The sequence below is a fragment of the Hylobates moloch genome, unplaced genomic scaffold, assembly GCF_009828535.3.
Source record: "Hylobates moloch isolate HMO894 unplaced genomic scaffold, HMol_V3 SCAFFOLD_6, whole genome shotgun sequence".
Taxonomy (NCBI): Eukaryota; Metazoa; Chordata; class Mammalia; order Primates; family Hylobatidae; genus Hylobates; species Hylobates moloch.
Window position 1 is genome coordinate 24,963,019 of NW_026652281.1, and position 21,818 is coordinate 24,984,836.

The 21,818-nt window shown below is 38.0% G+C and overlaps 1 long non-coding RNA gene across 2 annotated transcripts in view; it reads left to right on the top strand.

Moving 5' to 3' along the window:
- Positions 1–14,961, top strand: part of LOC131383704 (uncharacterized) — a 32,127-nt gene extending 17,166 nt beyond the window's left edge. The window contains exon 3 of one of the 2 annotated variants that reach the window (XR_009213941.1): positions 14,776–14,961. This is a non-coding gene — a long non-coding RNA (uncharacterized LOC131383704). Of the gene's footprint in view, positions 1–410; positions 563–14,775 lie in introns of those variants that run through there. The other variant, XR_009213940.1, reaches the window with a different exon arrangement.
- Positions 14,962–21,818: the final 6,857 nt, after the last annotated feature.

Genomic DNA, 21,818 nt, shown 5'->3' on the forward strand with positions numbered 1-21,818 from the left:
CTTCCAAGGGGTCACCACATCATGACAAATAGCATTCTCCCTGAATAAATCATGTTTCCCAAGAAAACAAAAACACTTCTATTGATAAAAATGCATGCTGTGACAGAACTTCCCATACTTACTTGTTTTGTGGTGGTTGTGGTTAAAAAACAAAGGGAAAGCCAAGCGAACTCTTCAAAAATTTTTTATAGGGGCGATGAAACTAAACTTAGAATCACATGATTTTGTGTGGTTTAGTGTTAAAAGTGACCAAAGAAATAAAATAGTTCATTGCCCTCATTTTGCAATTGAGAAAGGCTTGGCCTGGAGAACTGACATGTATAAGATGACGCAGTGAGAACCAGAACTCTTTCAGACCACTGATTACAGCTTGAGAATAAACCGTTTTTTTTCTTACTGGAACACACTAGAAAAGAAGCAAAATTCCCAGAAACTACAAACTTAGTAGTGATGGTAATGATGACAAGAGGATGCAGAATTGAAAATGCAAGACGGGAAACAGAACTTAGAGGAAGAATCCTACGAAGAAACTTCAGTCAGGGAAACATAAATTTGCAAGCGCTGTTTCATTTAAGTTATCATATGATAATAAATGAAAACTATTGCGCATTTTTGTAAATCAAAGCCAAAGTGCCCATTTGTATTTTATTACTCATACTGGTATGATTGTTCTTGCTGTTAAAACAATGATATGGAGGGTGGAGCCAAGATGGCTGAATAGGAACAGCTCCAGTCTATAGCTCCCAGTATGAGCGACACAGAAGACGGGTGATTCTGCATTTCCAACTGAGGTACTGGGTTCATCTCACTGGGGAGTGCCAGACATGGATGCAGGACAGTGGGTGCAGCGCACCGTGTGTGAGCCAAAGCAGGCGACGCATCGCCTCACCCGGGAAGTGCAAGGGGTCAGGGAATTCCCTTTCCTAGTCAAAGAAAGGGATGACAGATGGCACCTGGAAAATGAGGTCACCCCCACCCTAATGCTGCACCTTTCCAACGGGCTTAACAAACGGCACACCAGGAGATTATATCTCGCACCTGGCTCGGAGGGTCCTACACCCACAGAGCCTCACTCATTGCTAGCACAGCAGTCTGAGATCAAACTGCAAGGTGGCAGCAAGGGTGGGGGAGGGGCGCCTGCCATTGCCCAGGCTTGAGTAGGTAAACAAAGCGTCCAGGAAGCTCGGGTGGAGCCCACCACAGCTCAAGGAGGCCTGCCTGTCTCTGTAGGCTCCACCTCTGGGGGCAGGGCACAGACAAACAAAAGTCAGCAATAACCTCTGCAGACTTAAATGTCCCTGTCTGACAGATTGAAGAGAGTAGTGGTTCTCCCAGCACACAGCTGGAGATCTGAGAATGGGCAGACTGCCTCCTCAAGTGGGTCCATGACCCCCAAGTAGCCTAACTGGGAGACATCCCCCAGTAGGGGCAGACTGACACCTCACACGGCCGGGTACTCCTCTGAGACAAAACTTCCAGAGGAACGATCAGGCAGCAGCATTTGCGGTTCACCAACATCCGCTGTTCTGCAGCCACCGCTGCTGATACCCAGGCAAACAGTGTCTGGAGTGGACCTCCAGTAAACTCCAACAGACTTGCAGCTGAGGGTCCTGACTGTTAGAAGGAAAACTAACAAACAGAAAGGACATCCACACCAAAAACCCATCTGTACGTCACCATCATCAAAGACCAAAGGTAGATAAAACCACTAAGATGGGGAAAAAACAGAGCAGAAAAACTGGAAACTCTAAATATCAGAGCGCCTGTCCTCCTCCAAAGGAACGCAGCTCCTCACCAGCAATGGAACAAAGCTGGACAGAGAATGACTTTGACGTGTTGAGAGAAGAAGGCTTCAGAAGATGCAACTACTCTGAGCTAAAGGAGAAAGTTTGAACCAATGGCAAAGAAGTTAAAAACTTTGAAAAAATTAGACGAATGGATAACTGGAATAACCAAAGCAGAGAAGTCCTTAAAGGACCTGATGGAGCTGAAAACCAAGGCACGAGAACTACGTGACAAATACACAAGCCTCAGTAACCGATGTGATCAACTGGAAGAAAGGGTATCAGCAATGGAAGACGAAATGAATGAAATGAAGCATGAAGAGAAGTTTAGAGAAGAAAGAAAAGAAATGAACAAAGCTTCCAAGAAATATGGGACTATGTGAAAAGACCAAATCTATATCTAATTGGTGTACCTAAAAGTAACGGGGAGAATGGAACCAAGTTGGAAAACACTGCAGGATATTATCCAGGAGACCTTCTCAAATCTGGCAAGGCAGGCCAACATTCAAATTCAGGAAATACAGAGAATGCCACAAAGATACTCCTCGAGAAAAGCAACTCCAAGACACGTAATTGTCAGATTCAGCAAAATTGAAATGAAGGAAAAAATGTTAAGGGCAGCCAGAGAGAAAGGTCGGGTTACCCACAAAGGGAAGCCCATCAGACTAACAGCTGATCTCTCAGCAGAAACTCTACAAGCCAGAAGAGAGTGGGGGCCAATATTCAATATTCTTAAAGAAAAGAATTTTCAATCTAGAATTTCATATCCAGCCAAACTAAGCTTCATAAACGAAGGAGAAATAAAATACTTTACAGACAAGCAAATGCTGAGAGATTTTGTCACCACCAGGTCTGCCCTAACAGAGCTCCTGAAGGAGGCACTAAACATGAAAAGGAACAACCGGTACCAGCCACTGCAAAAACATGCCAAATTTTAAAGACCATCAAGGCCAGGAAGAAACTGCATCAACTAACAAGCAAAATAACCACCTAACATCATAATGACAGGATCAAATTCATGCATAATAATACTAACCTTAAATGTAAATGGGCCAAATGCTCCAATTAAAAGGCACAGACTGGCAAATTGGATAAAAAGTCCAGACCCATCAGTGTGCTGTATTCAGGAAACCCATCTCATGTGCAGAGAGACACATAGGCTCAAAATAAAGGAATGGAGGAAGATCTGCCAAGCAAATGGAAAAGAAAAAAAAGGCAAGGGTTGCAATCCCACTCTCAGATAAAACAGACTTTAAACCAACAAAGATCAAAAGAGACAAAGAAGGCCATTACATAATGGCAAAGGGATCAATTCAACAAGAAGAACTAACTATCCTAAATATATATGCACCCAATACAGGAGCACCCAGATTCATAAAGCAAGTCCTTTAGTGACCTACAAAGAGACTTAGATTCCCACACAATAATAATGGAAGACTTTAACACCCCACTGTCAACATTAGACAGATCAATGAAACAGAAAGTTAACAAGGATATCCAGAAATTGAACTCAGCTCTGCACCAAGTGGACCTAATAGACGTCTACCGGACTCTCCACCCCAAATCAACAGAATATACATTCTTCTCAGCACCATAGCACACCTATGCCAAAACTGACCACACAGTTGGAAGTAAAGCACTCCTCAGCGAAAGTAAAAGAACAGAAATTATAATAAACTGTCTCTCAGACCACAGTGCAACCAAACTAGAACTTAGGATTAAGAAACTCATCACTCAAAACTGCTCAACTACATGGAAACTGAACAACCTGCTCCTGAGTGACTACTGGGTACATAACAAAATGAAGGCAGAAATAAAGATGTTCTTTGAAACCAACGAGAACAAAGACACAACATACCAGAATCTCTGTGACACATTTAAAGCAGTGTATAGAGGGAAATTTATAGCATTAAATGCCCACAAGAGAAAGCAGGAAAGATCTAAAATTGACACCCTAACATCACAATTAAAAGAACTAGAGAAGCAAGAGCAAATACATTCAAAAGCTAACAGAAGGCAAGAAATAACTAAGAACTGAAGGAAATAGAGACACAAAAAACCCTTCAAAAAATCAATGAATCCAGAAGCTGGTTTTTTTGAAAAGATCAACAAAATTGATAGACTGCTAACAAGACTAATAAAGAAGAAAAGAGAGAAGAATCAAACAGATGCAATAAAAAATGACAAAGGGGATATCACCACCAATCCCACAGAAATACAAACTACCATCAGAGAATACTATAAACACCTCTACACAAATAAACTAGAAAATCTAGAAGAAATGGATAAATTCCTTGACACATACACTCTCCCAAGACTAAACTAGGAAGAAGTTGAATCTCTGAATAGATCAATAACAGGCTCTGAAATTGAGGCAATAATTAATAGCTTACCAACCAAAAAAGGTCCAGGACCAGATGGATTCGCAGCCTAATTCAACCAGAGGTACAAGGAGGAGCTGGTACCATTCCTTCTGAAACTATTCCAACCAATAGAAAAAGAGGGAATCCTCCCTAACTCATTTTATGAGGCCATCATCATCCTGATACCAAAGCCTGGCAGAGACACAACAAAAAAAAGAGAATTTTAGGCCAATATCCTTGATGAACATTGATGCAAAAATCCTCAATAAAATACTGGCAAACTGAATCCAGCAACACATCCAAAGCTTACCCACCATGATCAAGTGGGCTTCATCCCTGGGATGCAAGGCTGGCTTGACATACGAAAATCAATAAACGTAATCCAGCATATAAACAGAACCAAAGACAAAAACCACATGATTATCTCAATAGATGCAGAAAAGGCCTTTGACAAAATTCAACAACGCTTCATGCTAAAAACTCCCAATAAATTAGGTATTGACGGGACGTATCTTAAAATAATAAGAGCTATTTATGACAAACCCACAGCCAATATCATACTGAATGGACAAAAACTGGAAGCATTCCCTTTGAAAACTGGCACAAGACAGGGATGCCCTCTCTCACCACTCCTATTCAACATAGTGTTGGAAGTTCTGGCCAGGGTAATCAGGCAAGAGAAGGAAATAAAGGGCAGCCAATTAGGAAAAGAGGAAGTCAAATTGCCCCTGTTTGCAGAGGACATGATTGTATATCTACAAAACCCCATTGTCTCAGCCCAAAATCTCCTTAAGCTGATAAGCAACTTCAGCAAAGTCTCAGGATACAAAATCAATGTACAAAAATCACAAGCATTCTTGTACACCAATCACAGACAAACAGAGAGCCAAATCATGAGTGAACTCCCATTCACAATTGCTTCAAAGAGAATAAAATACCTAGGAATCCAACTTACAAGAGATGTGAAGGACCTCTTCAAGGAGAAGTACAAACCACTGCTCAATGAAATAAAAGAGGATACAAACAAATGGAAGAACATTCCATGCTCATGGGTAGGAAGAATCAATATTGTGAAAATGGCCATACTGCCCAAGGTCATTTATAGATTCAATGCCATCCCCATCAAGCTACCAATGACTTTCTTCACAGAATTAGAAAAAACTACTTTAAAGTTCATATGGAACCAAAAAAGAGCCCGCATTGCCAAGTCAATCCTAAGCCAAAAGAACAAAGCTGGAGGCATCACCCTACCTGACTTCAAACTATACTACAAGGCTACAGTAACCAAAACAGTATGGTACTGGTACCAAAACAGAGATATAGACCAATGGAACAGAACAGAGCCCTCAGAAATGATGCCGCATATCTACAACTATCTGATCTTTGACAAACCTGACAAAAACAAGAAATGGGGAAAGGATTCCCTATTTAGTAAATGGTGCTGGGAAAACTGGCTAGCCATATGTAGAAAGCTGAAACTGGATCCCTTCCTTACACCTTATACAAAAATTAATTCAACATGGATTAAAGATTTACATGTTAAACCTAAAACCATAAAACCCCTAGAAGAAAACCTAGGCAATACCATTCAGGCCATAGGCATGGGCAAGGACTTCATGTTTAAAACACCAAAAGCAATGGCAATAAAAGCCAAAATTGACAAATGGGATCTAATTAAAGAGCTTCTGCACACCAAAAGAAACCACCATCAGAGTGAACAGGCAACCTACAGAATGGGAGAAAATTTTTGCAACCTACTCATCTGACAAAGGGCTAATATCCAGAATCTACAATGAAATCAAACAAATTTACAAGAAAAAAACAAACAATCCCATCAAAAAGTGGGTGAAGGATATGAACAGACACTTCTCAAAAGAAGACATTTATGCAGCCAAAAAACACATGAAAAAATGCTCATCATCACTGGCCATCAGAGAAATGTAAATCGAAACCACAATGAGATACTATCTCACACCAGTTAGAATGGCCATCATTAAAAAGTCAGGAAACAACAGGTGCTGGAGAGGATGTGGAGAAATAGGAACACTTTTACACTGTTGGTGGGACTGTAAACTAGTTCAACCATTGTGGAAGTCGGTGTGGCTATTCTTCAGGGATCTAGAACTAGAAATACCGTTTGACTCAGCTATCCCATTACTGGGTATGTACCCAAAGGATTATAAATCATGCTGCTATAAAGACACATGCACACGTATGTTTCTTGCGGCACTATTCACAATAGCAAAGACTTGGAACCAACCCAAATGTCCAACAACGATAGACTGGATTAAGAAAATGTGGCACATATACACCATGGAATACTATGCAGCCATAAAAAAGGATGAGTTCATGTCCTTTGTAGGGACATGGATGAAGCTGGAAACCATCATTCTCAGCAAACTATCGCAAGGACAAAAAACCAAGCACTGCATGTTCTCACTCATAGGTGGGAATTGAATAATGGGAACACCTGGACACAGGAAGGGGCACATCACACACCGGGGACTGTTGTGGGGTGGGGGGGAGGTTGGACGGACAGCATTAGGAGGTATAGCTAATGCTAAATGACGAGTTAATGGGTGCAGCACACCAACATGGCACATGTATACATATGTAACAAACCTGCACATTGTGTACATGTACCCTAAAACTTAAAGTATAACAATAATAATAAAAAAAAAACAATGACATGGGCTGGGTATGGCAGCTCACACCTGTAATCCCAGCACTTTGGGAGGCCAAGGCGGGTGGATCCGTTGAGGTCAGGAGTTCGAGACCAGCCCGGCCAACGTGGTGAAACCTTGTCTCTACCAAAAAAAAAAAAAAAAATTAGCCAGGCGTGGTGGTGGATGCCTATAGTCCTAGCTACCAGGGAGGCAGAGGTTGGAGAATCGCTTGAACCCGGGATGCAGAGGCTGCAGTGAGCCGAGACCATGCCACTGCACTCCAGCCTGGGCGACAGAGTGAGATCTGCCTCAAAAAAAAAAAAAAATACGTTTACCTTCAAGTTATCTTTGCAATTATGGAGGATGAGGTGCAAGAAAGAAGGCAAACAGAAAACAGGCATCAACACGACTTTTACTAGGTAATTCTAACTCATGCCAGCATTTCCTGTCCATCATGTTTGCAATCTAGGAGGAAGAGGAAAAATTATAATGTAATTTTATTTAAACTCAGAGCCTAATCACCAATGACCTTTAATCTCTGAAATCAGTACTACTGCTCACATGCTAAATGCAATTATGAAATTTGATCTCCTATATGTACTACGCAATGAAACTGTTTTAATTGACACTGACATATATTTGTAATAACTTTTGTAGAAATTAAAAATCAATGCCAATTTCAACTCTCTGGGTAATTTTTTATTGAACAGATAAAAAATTCACATGGGTTCAACACTTGCAAATGGCAAAACAAAAAATAAAACAACCAAAAAAAAAAAATCTGGCACAGCACTCTACTGTTATAAACCCAGAACCAGTCTTTAGGCTACAGGGCTTACCAAGCCCATTGACCAAACTTGCTCGACCCTAAGTTTGCTTCAGAATTTAGGGAGACTCCCAAAATGTTCTGACAAGCAGGAACGCCTCAATAACTTTCACATTTTCTCTACTCCTACCCTCATATCAAACCACCAGCACTTCTATGCTTCATTCTCTTTTCTGAGACCTTTTTGTTCTGCCTTAAATGAGATACAGCTGAGGAAAATGGAGTAAATCTCACTATAATCAAACTAGGTCCCTGTATTCAGACACCACACACTGGGAGGCCAGGTACACTGACCCAGGTTCCAGTAGTTGGCCTTTGATTAGACTATGCTAACCGGAAGAGTCAACATAAATGAAACAATGTGTATGAATGCAGGAATGCACATACACACACCACTGGGTAATTGGTGAGACAGCTGTTGCTGAAGCTGTTGCAACTTACAGTTGGCATTTATAGGTAACAAGTTCCCAGTACCTTTCATCACCAGTCGGAGAGACAGCATTGTCCTGTGGGCACTCGATATCTCTGAGCACCAGGCAGACTGAAAACAAGCCTCTCCTAAAAGGACAGTCAGCCCCTCTTTGGTGCATTCACTTCAGCTTTTCCTTCCTAAACTGCTGGCTAGAATTTAACAGGACTTTACAGACAGTGAATGCTGCAGATTGGGAAAGCTGTCAGAGCTATTATTTCCTTTTTCTTTCCCACACTGATTTCATTTGAAACTGAACGTATCAGCAATTATGCCTGTCAAATCTAGGATTAAACTTCCTATATAATTTTGAAAGTATTCCCTGTTGTCATCAGGCCATCTGTGGTTGGGTCCTCTGTATGAATTCCCACAGGGACATAATCATACCCCGGGGTCCAAGTCAGGTAGTATCTTTTCCAGGAATTCAAGCCAAGTATTATTCCTCATAATAAGAAATATAAAGGTGAAGCATAATAAGAAATATATGCTTGTGTTAAAAAGAAGAGGAATAGAGGTGAATTGTATAGCAATAGAAATTGTATTCAGCTGGGTTGGGAAAACCTATGCAAAACTACTGCATGGTCTAATTTTTATAACATAGATTTGTATTTATTTGTAAGTGTGTGTATATGTATGTGTGTGTGTGCATACATATATAGAGAGGGAGTGCTAGACTGTAACAAATAATAGCATGGTAAGATATATGCTCTTATTTATTTTCACTTATCCATATTTTCTAAGGTTTCTACAGTAATCTTGCATTAGTTTTCTTTTATAAAAAATTTTTAACTAGCATGAGATGAGCTATAGGAAGAACGTGTGTGGAACATAAATCTCCTTATATAGGGCCAGAAAACTCAACTGTATATAAACAGAAGGAAATGTACAATTGTATGTAAGTAAACACACACAGAACTCAGGAAAATAGAGTTGAGCCTGTGAAAATAGCAGAGCTGGAATCGCCTCCCCAGAATATTTATATCTACCCACAAAGTTATTTATATAAACTCATGGTCCAAGACTTCCAATGCTACATTCTTGCCATTTACGCAGCCCCAGTGGCCCCAGAAGAGCCTCCTTTACAACTCTACTGTTGAGTACCTTAACCTTGCTCTGACATATAAATTCAAATGGCAATATATTATAATACGGGAATCTTCTCCAATCATGGAGCAAAAAAAAAAGAAAAGAAAAGCCACCAAACTCTTCCAAATGCCATTATTTTTTGGGAGAAATAAGGGGCCAGAGGAGAAGAAGGGGTGGTTTAAAAAGAAACAAAAAAATGATTCCCTCCTTTCAAGCCAAAAGCACGAAATTTTAACTGTCTTATAAATGTACCAATTTGTGCTCCATGTAAATCTCAAATGGGAGTTCTCCTAGTGAACCCTCCCCTAGAAAGTTGTTGCCAGGATGTTTATAGAATCATTACTATTAAGTTTTTTTTTTCTGCAGGAAAAGTCTCAGTTGCAGCTCCATTATTTGGGGGGTACAAAATGTATTTCAGGAAGCAGTATGCTCTTTTATTTTTTTTAAAGACTAGTTCAGATCATAATTATATTCTCACAAAGAAATTGAGAAATAGGAAATTTTTTTGGTAGATCAATGGCTTTATTCAAGCAACAGCTCATGAATAAATCTCTTTTTAAAGACCTAAAATGTGACACAAGCTCATTATTAAAAAATATTCAAATAACTAAGTATATAGCTTTAAGGGGAAAAGCTGTGGTATAGCATTCTGAACAAGAGCTACATTCTCAATGATAAATCTTTTTTTTTTAATTATTGGGAAAGTACATTTTTGGTTAGATTAAAATGGGATCTGTGAGATCACTTTTCCTACAGATATTTCAACTGTAACAAAATAATGCAACACTAATCTGTAAGACTTTTTCGGTAATAGATGTTTTTCCTCAGTAAATCAATGCAAAGGCTAATTGGGGTGGAAGGTGACTATCTCTCGTGGTTATAAATACATTTGCATTGCTATCAATCTTTTTTCCACCACCAATGTTAAACAAGGCTGAACAACCTAAAGGGGAGGAAAAAAAAAAAAAAAAAAAAAAAAAAAAAAAAAAATTGACGTTCAATGTTAGCACATAGTAAATGCTGCCATCAAGTGGCCAAATAGAGAGTTGCTCTAACCAAAAAAGTTGTCACCTAAATTACTAACACAATGTTTAAAACCAAGAATCAATCTTACTCATAGTTCGACATATGTTTTTATCATAATCAGGGGCCATATGAGGTCTGTGGCCCATTTTTGTATGGCCCTCAAGCTAAAAATGTGGCCCGTAAAGTCTAAAAAAAAGCAAAACTACAAAACTGCAAGTGAATAATCCTACAGTAGATTATTACTAAATCGTATGTCCTGATCTCTTATTCTGTCTCTTGCAAGTTATATGTTGGTGACATTGACCTTGGACCATTTAATGTTAAGTCATTGAATTCTATTTTCTGATATAAGAGTAAATTGTTTTATTTAGTAGGCTGAGCACCTAATATATGCAAATTTCATTTTAATAGTTTTCACTTCTCATTGCTTAGGACTTTGAAATGGATGGGATATGTCTGAATAATAACAAGTAATTTCCCTAAAAGACAACTTAATGCTTTCACATATTAGGCAGTGTGAGATACAGCTTTTCAAGTCCTTAAACATCCACCCCCATGTCTCTATGATTAATTGTAATATTAGTGATATTATTTCAATTTCATGTGTCAAGAAAGAAAAGTCTGATAAGATGTTGAGAATCACAAAAATGTGTACTTTTTTAAGTCAACAGATTTAATAGTGGTCACGAGAAACAAATTTTTCTTTTATTTGCAAAATAACAGATGCAAAGCATTGCCTACAAGTTAAAATGTCTATTTGCAAAGCCATTATAAATGATGCAGACAAATAGCTAATCATTGCTCAGTGAACAAACATTTTAAGTATGCATTTCATAATTAATAAAATTTTGAAAGTAGGCACAGGTTTTGAGGTTTCCAAAGTTCTATCATACTTATAAAATATTTCTCAAAATATAGTCACCATTCCTGGCAATGAAATTATAAGAAGTGCTTATGTTTTTTAACTTTTATTTTAAGTTTGGGGTACATGTGCAAGTTTTTTACACAGGTAAATTTGCATCATGGGTTTTGTTGTACAGATTATTTCATCACCTAAATTTTAAGTCTAATACCCATTAGTTATTTTTCCTGATACTCTCCCTCCTTCCAACCTCCACACTCTGATAGGCCCCAGTGTGCATTGTTCCCCTCTGTGTGTCCACATGTTCTCATCATTTAGCTCCCACTTATAAATGAGAACATGCAGTATTTGGCTTTCTGTTCCTGTGTTAGTTTGCTAAGGATAATGGCTTCCAGCTCTATCTATGTTCCAGCAAAAGACATGATCTCATTCTTTTTTATGGCTGCATGCTGTATATGTACCACATTTTCTTTATCCACTCTGTCACTGATGGGCATTTAGGTTGCTTCCATGTCTTTGCTATTGTGAATAGTGCTACAATGAACATAAGCATGCATGTGTCTTTATGACAGAACAATTTATATTCCTTTGGGCATATATCCAGTAATGAAATTTCTGGGTCAAATGGTAGTTCTGTTTTTAGCTCTTTGAGGAATCACCACACTATCTTCCACAATGATCAAATGAATTTACACTCCCACCAGAAGTTTATAAGCATTCTTTTTTCACTGCAACCTCACCAGCATCTGTTATTTTTTGACTTTTTAATAATAGTCACTCTGACTGGTGTGAGATGGTATCTCATTATGGTTTTGATTTGCATTTCTCTAATGATGAGTGATATTAAGCATTTTTCATATGCTTTTTGGCCGCATGTATGTCTTCTTTTGAAAGTCTGTTCATGAGCTTCGCCCACTTTTTAATAGTGCTTTTTTTTCCTGTAAATTTAAGTTCCTTATAGATGCTGGATATTAGACCTTTGTCAGATGCATAGTTTGCGAAAATTTTCTCCCATTCTGTAGGTAATCTGTTCACTCTGTTGATAGTTTCTTTTGCTGTGCAGAAGCTCTTTAGTTTAATTACATCCCATTTGTCAATTTTTACTTTTGTTGCAATGGCTTTTGGCATCTTCGTCATGAAATCTGTGCCCATTCTTGTGTCCAGAATGGTATTGTCTAGGTTGTCTTCCAAGGTTTTTATAGTTTTGGGGTTTACATCTAAGTCTTTAACCCGTCTTGTGTTGATTTTTGTATATAGTGTAAGGAATGGGTTCAATTTCAATCTTCTGCATAAGCCAGTTATCCCAGCACCATTTATTGCATAGGGAGCCCTTTCCCCATTGCTTGTTTTTGTCAGTTTTGTCAAAGATAAAATGGTTGTAGGTGTGCAGCCTTATTTCTAGGCTCCTTATTCTGTTCCATTGGTCTATGTGTCTGTTTTTGTACCAGTACCATGTTATTTTTGTTATTGTAGCTCTGTAGTAAAGTTTGAAGTTGGGTAGCGTGATGCCTCCAGCTTTCTTCTTTTTGCTTGGGATTGCCGTCGCTATTTGGTTCTTTTTTGGTTCCATATGAATTTTTAAATGGCTTTTTCTAGCTCTGTGAAGAATGTCAATTGTAGTTTAATAGGAATAGCATTGAATCTATAAGTTGCTTTGGACAGTATGGCCGTTGTAACAGTATGAATTCTTCCTATCCATGAGCATAGAATGTTTTTCCATTTCTTTGTGTCATCTCTGATTTCTTTGAGCAGTGTTTTATAGTTCTTGTAGAGATATTTCACCTCCCTGGTAAGCTGTATTCTTAGTACTTTTTCTTTTTTGTGGCGATTGTAAATGGGATTGTGTTTCTGATTTGGCTCTCAGCTTGACTGTTTTTGGTGTATGGGAATGTTAATAATTTTTGCACACTGATTTTGTATCATGAGACTTTGCTGAAACTGTTTATTAGCTTAAGGAGCTTTTGGGCTGAGATTATGGGGTTTTCTAGATATAGGATCATGCTATTTACAAACCAGAAGAGCTTTACTTCCTCTTCCTATCTGGATCCCCTTTATTTATTTCTCTTGCCTGATTGTCCTGGCCAGGATTTCCAATACTACGTTGAATAAAAGTGGTGAGAGAGGACATCCTTGTCTTGTGCTGGTTTTTAAGAATGCATCCAGCTTTTGTTCACTCAGTATGATATTGGCTGTGGTTTTATCATAGATGGCTCTTATTATTTTGAAGCATGTTCCTTCAATACCTAGGTTACTGAAAGTTTTTAATATGAAGGGGTGTTGAATATTATTGAAAGCCTTTCTGCATCTATTGACATAATCATATGGTTTTGTCTTTAGTTCTGTTATTGTGATGAATCACATTGATTGATTTGCATATGTTGAACCAATCTTGCTCCTATGGATAAAGCCTACTTGATTGTGATGGATAAGCCTTCTGATGTGCTACTGGATTCAATTTGCCAGTATTTTGTTGAGGATTTTTGCAGCAATGTTCGTCAAAGATATTGACCTAAAGTTTTCTTTTTTTGTCGTGTGTCTGCCAGGTTTTGGAATCAGGATGATGCTGGCCTCAAAGAATGAGTTAGGGAGGAGTCCTTCCTCACCAGTTTTTTAGAGTACTTTCAGGAGGAATGATACCAGCTCTTCTTTGTACATCTGGTAGCATTCAAGTGTAAATCTGTCTGGTCCTGGGATTTTTTTTTTTTTTTTTTTGGTAGGCTATTTAGTATTGCCTCAATTTCAGAGCTCGTTATTGGTCTGCTGAAGGATTCAGTTTCTTCCTAGTTCAGCCTTGGGAGGGTGTATGTGTCCAGGATTTTATCCATTTCTTCTACATTTTCTAGTTTGTGTGCATAGAGGTGTTCATAATATTCTCTGGTGGTCACTGTATTTCTATTGGGTCAGTGGTAATATGCCCCTTGTCATTTCTGATTGTGTTTATTTGAATCTTCTCTTTTTCTGGAGTGCTTATTTTAAAAATTCAGATTCTTAGACCTTATTTTTGACCTACTGAGTCAAAATGTCAAGAAGAAAAGGGACCAGGAATTTAAATTTTTAATAAATCCCACAGGCAACTTGTATGACCTTATAGTTTAGGAACTTCCTCATTGCAGTTAAGGAGAGACTAAACTGATTTTCTCAAGATCTCAAAGCTAGACTTAGAGAATTAGAATCAAAAGTAGAAGCCAGCCTTCCTTACCTCCATTCCAAAATTTCTTACCCCATACTGCATGAACTGGGAAATACTTTCCCATATCAGGTCTCAGCATCCTTGCACTATTACTGGAAGCTATTACATACATGTAGAGGCATTTCTTACGTTCTATTTTATAATCCTTTAAAAGGTACAAAAATAAAATGTGCTGTGTCATTAAAAATGAGGCATAACATTGAGGTTTTAAAATTATTTCTCACTATTAAAAATAATAGCTTGATTTCCTGTTAAAGGCAGAAGTATAAAATTGTCTTTGCTCTATTCTTTACTATGAAACCAAATAATAATAAGGCCGAAAAACAAATCAATAGATAAACCTGATGGTAGATTAAGTGCCCAAAGAAAGGCATAATAATCCTCCTACCAGCGGAGGCACACCCATTTTGAATGTGACTTTGCCACCCCTTGAAATTGGGTTGGTCCTCTGACTGAGTTTGACCAATAGAATGCAGAAGAACTGATGCTATGTGTCTTTCAAGCCTCAGCCATTAGAGGTCTGCAGCTTCTCACCCTCGTGGTACACAGAGATCTCCATGCTGTGAAGACACCCAGGATGAAAAACCATGTGGAGAGAAACAGGCCAGACATTTCATCTTTTTCAGCCATCCCAGTTGAGCCACCAGCTGACCACAGACACAGAAGTGAACCCAGGTGAAACCAGCAGAACTGCCCAGTCAATGAATAGAATTAGGAGAAGTAATAAACTGGTTTATTTAAATCTAAGTTTGGTTTGTTAATAACAATATATCATTAATATGCTAAGAAAAAAACATAAACCTAAACCACAACATATGAAAAACAACCACAATGCTAAACCACAGCTGCTATCAAGTGCAGTGAAAATAATACAAAGATAGAGGAGTGCTCCGTGAAAGACATCACACTCTGCAGGCCTTGAGTGAGGCATTTTTCACACCAGCTGAAAGATAGCAAGACAAAAAGAATCACCCTTTACTTGAATGGCCAACTGACTTTCATACAGATGTTGTGGAATGCTTGGTAAACCTTATTTTATACCACAGAGTGGCAATATTATCAGGCTGAATAAGAAAGTCTACAGACATTCCCCTTTTCAAGAGAGTGGATGAAACCAGGTGGTAGAGACATTATCAATAGTAAGAAGCCGTGCACATAAGCAAGAAAAAAATCACTACCAAAAAAGGAAGAAAGGAAGAAAGGAAAACAGAGAAGGAAAGAAGGAAAGAAAAGAGAAAGAAAGGAATGAAGGAAGGAAGAAAGGAAAGAAGAGGATAGATAGATGATAAAGTAAATAAATACAATTGTGACTTCCCTATGTGTCAGAGATTTCTTGCTAACTAATAGTTGATTTGTATTCATAGGGTAGAATATTAGTGAGAATGTATTCAAAGCCATGGCCTAAAACTCAAACTACCTGCTGTACTCTACTTAGCCTTCCTCTCAGGTGTGCATTAAAGATGAATAATAGTCCGAAAAAAAGTCAGCTTGGGGCATATACAAAGACAGTACCAAAACCTGAAGAAAAGAACTTGGCAAACAGAAGACAAAAAATATGCAAGACTGAAACACAAATCAGGCAAAAAATTAGCACATAAATCGGGCACACGAAAAATGGTACTCTTAAAATACCAGGAATTTAAAAAATTATAACCCCTCTGAAACAAGAGTTCAGACAAGACATAATAGGACTCAAGGGAAAAGATAAGAAAATAAAGGTAATGAAAAGTTATGTGTCAGAGTGAAAAAAATAGAAAGAAAAAATAAAACTATTATGTAAATAAAGGTTACATTAGAGGCATCAAAAGGAAAAAAATCATTTCTGAAAACAGAAAAATGTAAAATAACACAGGTTGTTAAAGTATTAGAGGGAAAATCACCATTATGGAACCAAAGGAGATCCAATATGTGTAGAATTGATATTCCTAAATAAGAAATATAACAGAATAAATATTCAAAGATATAATAAAATAAAATTGCCCTAAAGTAGAAAAAGAATCAAATGAATAAATTAAATTGGCATTGTGTATTTTTTAAAACAACTACTATAGTATAAACTTGGAGATGAATGGAGAAATCATTGTAAAGACACTACCCAACTGTGAGAATTAGAAGTACTATAGAACAAAACATAAATGTAATAGGTCAATTTAGAAATGATAATAGAATCCACTTCAAGTAATATAAAGAAAGAAGTGGGAGGGGAAGTAAGATAAAGAGGAAGCATACTCACCTCAACATCTCTTAGAAGGGGAGTCAAACAGACATTGAATCTTAATAACACTTCAAATCATGACTTACATATGTAAACACATTTTTAAAATAAACATCTTAGAGCATATAGCAATCAAAAAATGATTAAAAACTAAAAGCTTACTAATAAAATTATAGGTTTTAAGTCCAAAGTAGTTGTCAAAATTCTGAATGTAAAGGAGAAGAACATAACCCATGTGTGTGTATATAATCCCCTCATATTAGATCAAGAAGGAAAAATTTTCTATACAAAATTTTCTGAAAGTCTTGAAGAAAAAGAATGGCAAAGATACACCGGTAAACAAACAGACAGATCAGAAATTGCTGTCAAAGAGAAGTCAGAGATCCACTGAGTTGTAGTTGAGAGACCCTACTCTTCCCTCATCCATGGCAAGGACAATGAAACCTGGCTGAAGGAGGTATGCCATCTAAAATAGGAAACCAAAATTTAACAAATAATCATAATAAATAATAGCCCAATTTCAACACACCTCACTGCCTCTTTCAATGTTTATTTAACAGCATCAACAATTTTTAAGACTTTTTCACTATATTTGTAAGTCATTTTAAACTAAGAATTTAAACAAGCCTATCCTGAATTAAAGATTTCTTTTTTTTTAATAGCTATATTTCAGGGTTGCTTTTACAAAAAACAGCACTTTCCCTTTTTACATAATTTTAAAAATTCCTTTTTATTCACTAGCACAATTTACTTCTTCACTCTAAAGAGAGGAGAAGAAAAAGGACTATCTGAAAGGTGATGGTAACCCACTGAGTTTGATATTATTTGCATACTTTTCACAATATGGTTCAATGCTTCCTCAAAATGCATTAAAGTGGTCTGACAGCCACAAAAAAAGCTATGTTATAATCCTCCAGGAAAAGATACCTCCATAATATTCCATGCAGCTTAGGAGAACTCTAAGGCTCATGGAAAATATAAGCTGTTCTTAACACCAGAGAATCACAGGACAACAGAGAAAGCTGTCTCATTCCCCACCAACCTGGGTGTGATAGGTCTTCCTACTGAGGACATGATGACTGGAAATGATAATCTAGAAAATAACTAAGAGCCAGAACAAAAAGCCACCAGGATGTGGCAGGCAAAATTTTCACCGGGAAGTGTCAGGTTCAATAGAGACCATGGATACTACAAGGCTGGACATACTAGTAAGAAAGAAAGTCTCAGCAGAATTTACCAATATGTATCATAACTGCCCAACCAGAGGAGTAAATGAGTCCAGGTGATTTTAATGCATGAAATTGTAATTAATAAATAAAGTTACATGTACCTAATCATGAGGTCCTAAAATTATTACTAGTTAAGCTGTAACATTTGAAAGTGAATTCATTTTAACCTTTCCACTAAAATGGACCAACAGGTTTTGGGTGAGAGCTTGAGTCAGCAAGAAAAAGATAAATCACCAAGAAGCTGCTCTCATGTTCTTCTGCTAAAATGATTATACAATATTTACATGAGTTGATATGCTTTCACGAGTTGATCAATCCTATCTTAATAAACGTTTAAAATGTATATCTTGGGTATTACATGTGAAATTAGCTAGGAACATTATTTCCCTTGTGTCTTGAAAGACAGCTGACATGAGTAGTATATTGAAAGGGGGAAGTGGCTGAGAAAGGAAAAAAGCAGACACATGAGAGAATAAAAAGCTGAAAACTGAACTAACACATTATTTTCCTGTAGTCTAGATGTTCACGGGGCCAACAATTCACTTTCAAGCCTTAACTATTTTATTTATTTATTTACTATTTAGAGGCAGAATTCCACCCTTTCACTCAGGCTGGAGTGCAGTGGGGCGATCTCAGCTCACTGCAACCTCTACCCCCACCCCCAACTGCCGGTTTCAAGAGATTCTCCTGCCTCAGCCTCCCGAGTAGCTGGGATTATAGGTGCCTGCCACCATGCGCAGCTCATTTTTGTATTTTTAGTAGAGACGGGGTTTTGCCATGTTGGCCAGGCTGGTCTTGAACTCCTGACCTCAGGTGATCCACTCGCCTTGGCCTCTCAAAGTGCTAGGATTACAGGCATGAGCCACCGCACCTGGCCAAGCCATTAACTATTTTAACAGAATCACCTTCTTGAAAAAGTTATTTGTGCCTTAATTTCATATAGCTCATCACACAAAAATAAAAAGGCCAGCTGGACTTTGCATTCATACATTTTAGGACTGCCACTCTCCCAGTTAAGAACTGCTACCAAGACAGTTGAGAAGCTTTTGTTTTTAAATCCTGAGGAAAGCAGCAATGATCACAATGAAAACTTGGAGCGCCTATGTGAGCCAGGCTTTCTCAGACATACTATCTCATGTAGTTTAAGTGAGAGAATGCAAGGTCTTGAAGAGAAAATCGGGTTTGGTTCTAAGGGGTGAGGTTGCAGGTGGGCTAGGAAACAACTGGAAATCTTGGAATAAGTGGGGGATGGTTCTGGTTCCTGTATAGAAGAGACCAGAATCTCCCTCTAATACAGTGTCCTGATGAGGCTGACTGAGATAAAAATGAATCCTAGGAGGTACGGCATTGGCTGCTACAGAAGAATTTCCACTGGCTTAGTTGTTTATAGGGAAAACTGATGCTCTGAACAACTGACCAACCCACTTTTAAATGTTCCAACTGGACCGAAACAATGAGCAAGGTCTGATCAACTATGCTCACAGAAAACCAGAGCCCCTACTCCAGATTTCTGGCCTGATTAAACTCTCAAGGATTTGTTCAGCTCTAGGGTGGGGGAAGGCCTTCCCAGTCATGACTGATATTTGTTGTCTTGCTAACCTATGTGAACAGAGGCTTAGATTTAATTTGACTTAGGAAAATAAAGCAATATGACATGTCTTGCACTTGGATGTTATGAAACAAATACATCTCTGCCTAAATCATAGTCAACACAAGCTCTCCCTCACCAAAAATGTATTGTGCTCAAATTACATCACTGCATTAAATTCAACTGTTACCCAGAGTTTTTAGTCTACTGTCATTCTCTTCACACTTTGCCCATAGCATGGCTGTTACACAGATTTAAATGAAATTAAGAAATATTATCTAATAGCAATTAACAGATGAAATTGATGTGAAGATGGGACAGAATTCTAAATTCAAGAACAACCAGTAAGACTTGCCATTGGCTTGCTAAGCTTAGATGTCAGTAGCCCAAGGGCTCTGATAGGTATCTCTCTTTGTGAGCCATTCCAACACCCCAAACGTATTAGGGGCAGTGAAACATTGTCAGGGACAAAACACTGTAGCACTGCACACAAAGATACTCTCCTCTGATCTTTACATCTTGTGGTTGGCTAAATAATGGCCCCAAAGATGTTCATGTTCGGATCCCCAGAACCTATAAATATTAATTGATTTGACAAAAGGAACCTTGAAGATACAATTAAGTTAAGGATCTTGAGATGGGATTGACCTATATTATCCAGGTGGGCTCATATATTCACAAGTATCCTTATAAAAGAAAGTTAGGACATCAGAGGGAGGAGAAGTTAATATGACGACCATGGAAGCTGAGACTGGAGTGATTCAGTGATAAGCCAAGGAATATGGGCAGCCTCCGGAAGCTAGAAAAAGTAAGAAACAGATTCTCTCCAAAGCTTCCAAAACAAACCAGTCTTACCGCACCCTGATTTTAGACAAATAACACTGATTCCTGACTTCTGACCTCCAGAAATGTGAGATAATAAATGTGTTATTTTAAGCCACTAATTCTGTGATAACTTGTAACAGCAGTAACAACAAACTAATACATATCTCCTGCTTTCCATATTCAGAGTGGTGGATAATTTAGATTGCGCTTCTTTATGTAGCCTAAGAGTCAAACTGGTCTAATATTAGTTTAATTTTCCCATTCAGATTTTGGAATTCATGCATTTCAGGCTAGAAAGAGAGAAGATAAAGCCATCCACAGTGATCATAATGAAAACATGGAGAGCCTACCTGTTCCAGGCTTTCTCACACATGCTACCTGGTATAATTCTCACTACAACCCTGAAGGATAGGTGGCAATTTCCCAACATTTTGCAGAAAAGGAAATAGGTCCAGAGATTAAGTAGCTTCTTTCCTCAAAACACATCTCCTCCAAGAAGCTTTCCCCTAATCCCTCTCCTCCCTGTTATTAGGTTGGGTGGTGTGACTGGGCTCCCTCACAATCTCACTATTCCCATAGCACTCTGAGTCATAACACTTATCCACTTGTTCAACACACCCACCCTCTCTACACAGCCTTGAAGCCAGAAACTATGCTTCATTTGTCTCATCTCTATAAAAAGTGGCTAGTATACAGTTGGGGTTCAATATGTCTTTGATAAATATATGAATTAAGCAAAAAATTAACACAAAATGTAGGAATTATGTAAGTATGCCCAAAGGATGAGGGCCCCTTTGATAGCTCACACACCCATCCAGATAGAATATTAAGAATCTTCTGACCCTCCTACAAGTTCTGCGACCCCAGCCAGTCTTCTCAATTACGAACAAGACTTGATGATATACTTCAAATTCAGAGAAGCAAGGAGGAGATTAAAAACAAGGAAATAATCATCTCTAATTCTTATATCAAGTTGTTTTTAGCTAACACTGTAGCTAAATAGAAAGATACATAAATTTCTCCTCCTAAACGATCCCATAAAATTCTCAGTGTTTATCTAAGGAAAAATATACCATTTCTAGATAAAGTACCTACACTATTTTTTTGACAACCTACGTTGTTGATAACATTCTTAGTCATTAATTTCAGATTCAGGAAGAGAGAATTCAGCCATTTTTCATAGTCCTGCTGAAATCTGACAATTTCTGCTCAACTGAGTATAGGATAATGCTCCATGATCTACTCAACTGAAACACATCACCTCAGCCACCATACGTTGCCAACTATTAAAACAAAATGGGAATCAGCTTTTCAACCCAACAGTTTACCTAAAAGTCTCTCTTAGGCAGGTTTGACCTTTATAGCATGAATTTCATTTTGCTGTAAGCTCTTACATTTATATTACTGCTTAACATGCACTCTTCATAGAAATCTGCCCTAACAATTTCAAACTATATTTATTCATGCTGAACAGTCTGCTTAACTACCAGCCTAAAATGCAGTACAGTTACCAGAGAAATATTTCCTGTTATTTCAGAACTGTGAAGGTCAAACCAGTTTTATGCAAAGGGAAATGAAATGTTTTGTGTCTTTAGGCTGTGTAGTATAATTTAAATACTTTCCTTACTGTTTATGGTAGAGCCTTCCACTGTTCTTATTTTCCTGTTTTTTCACCATTGTTCTCCCCTG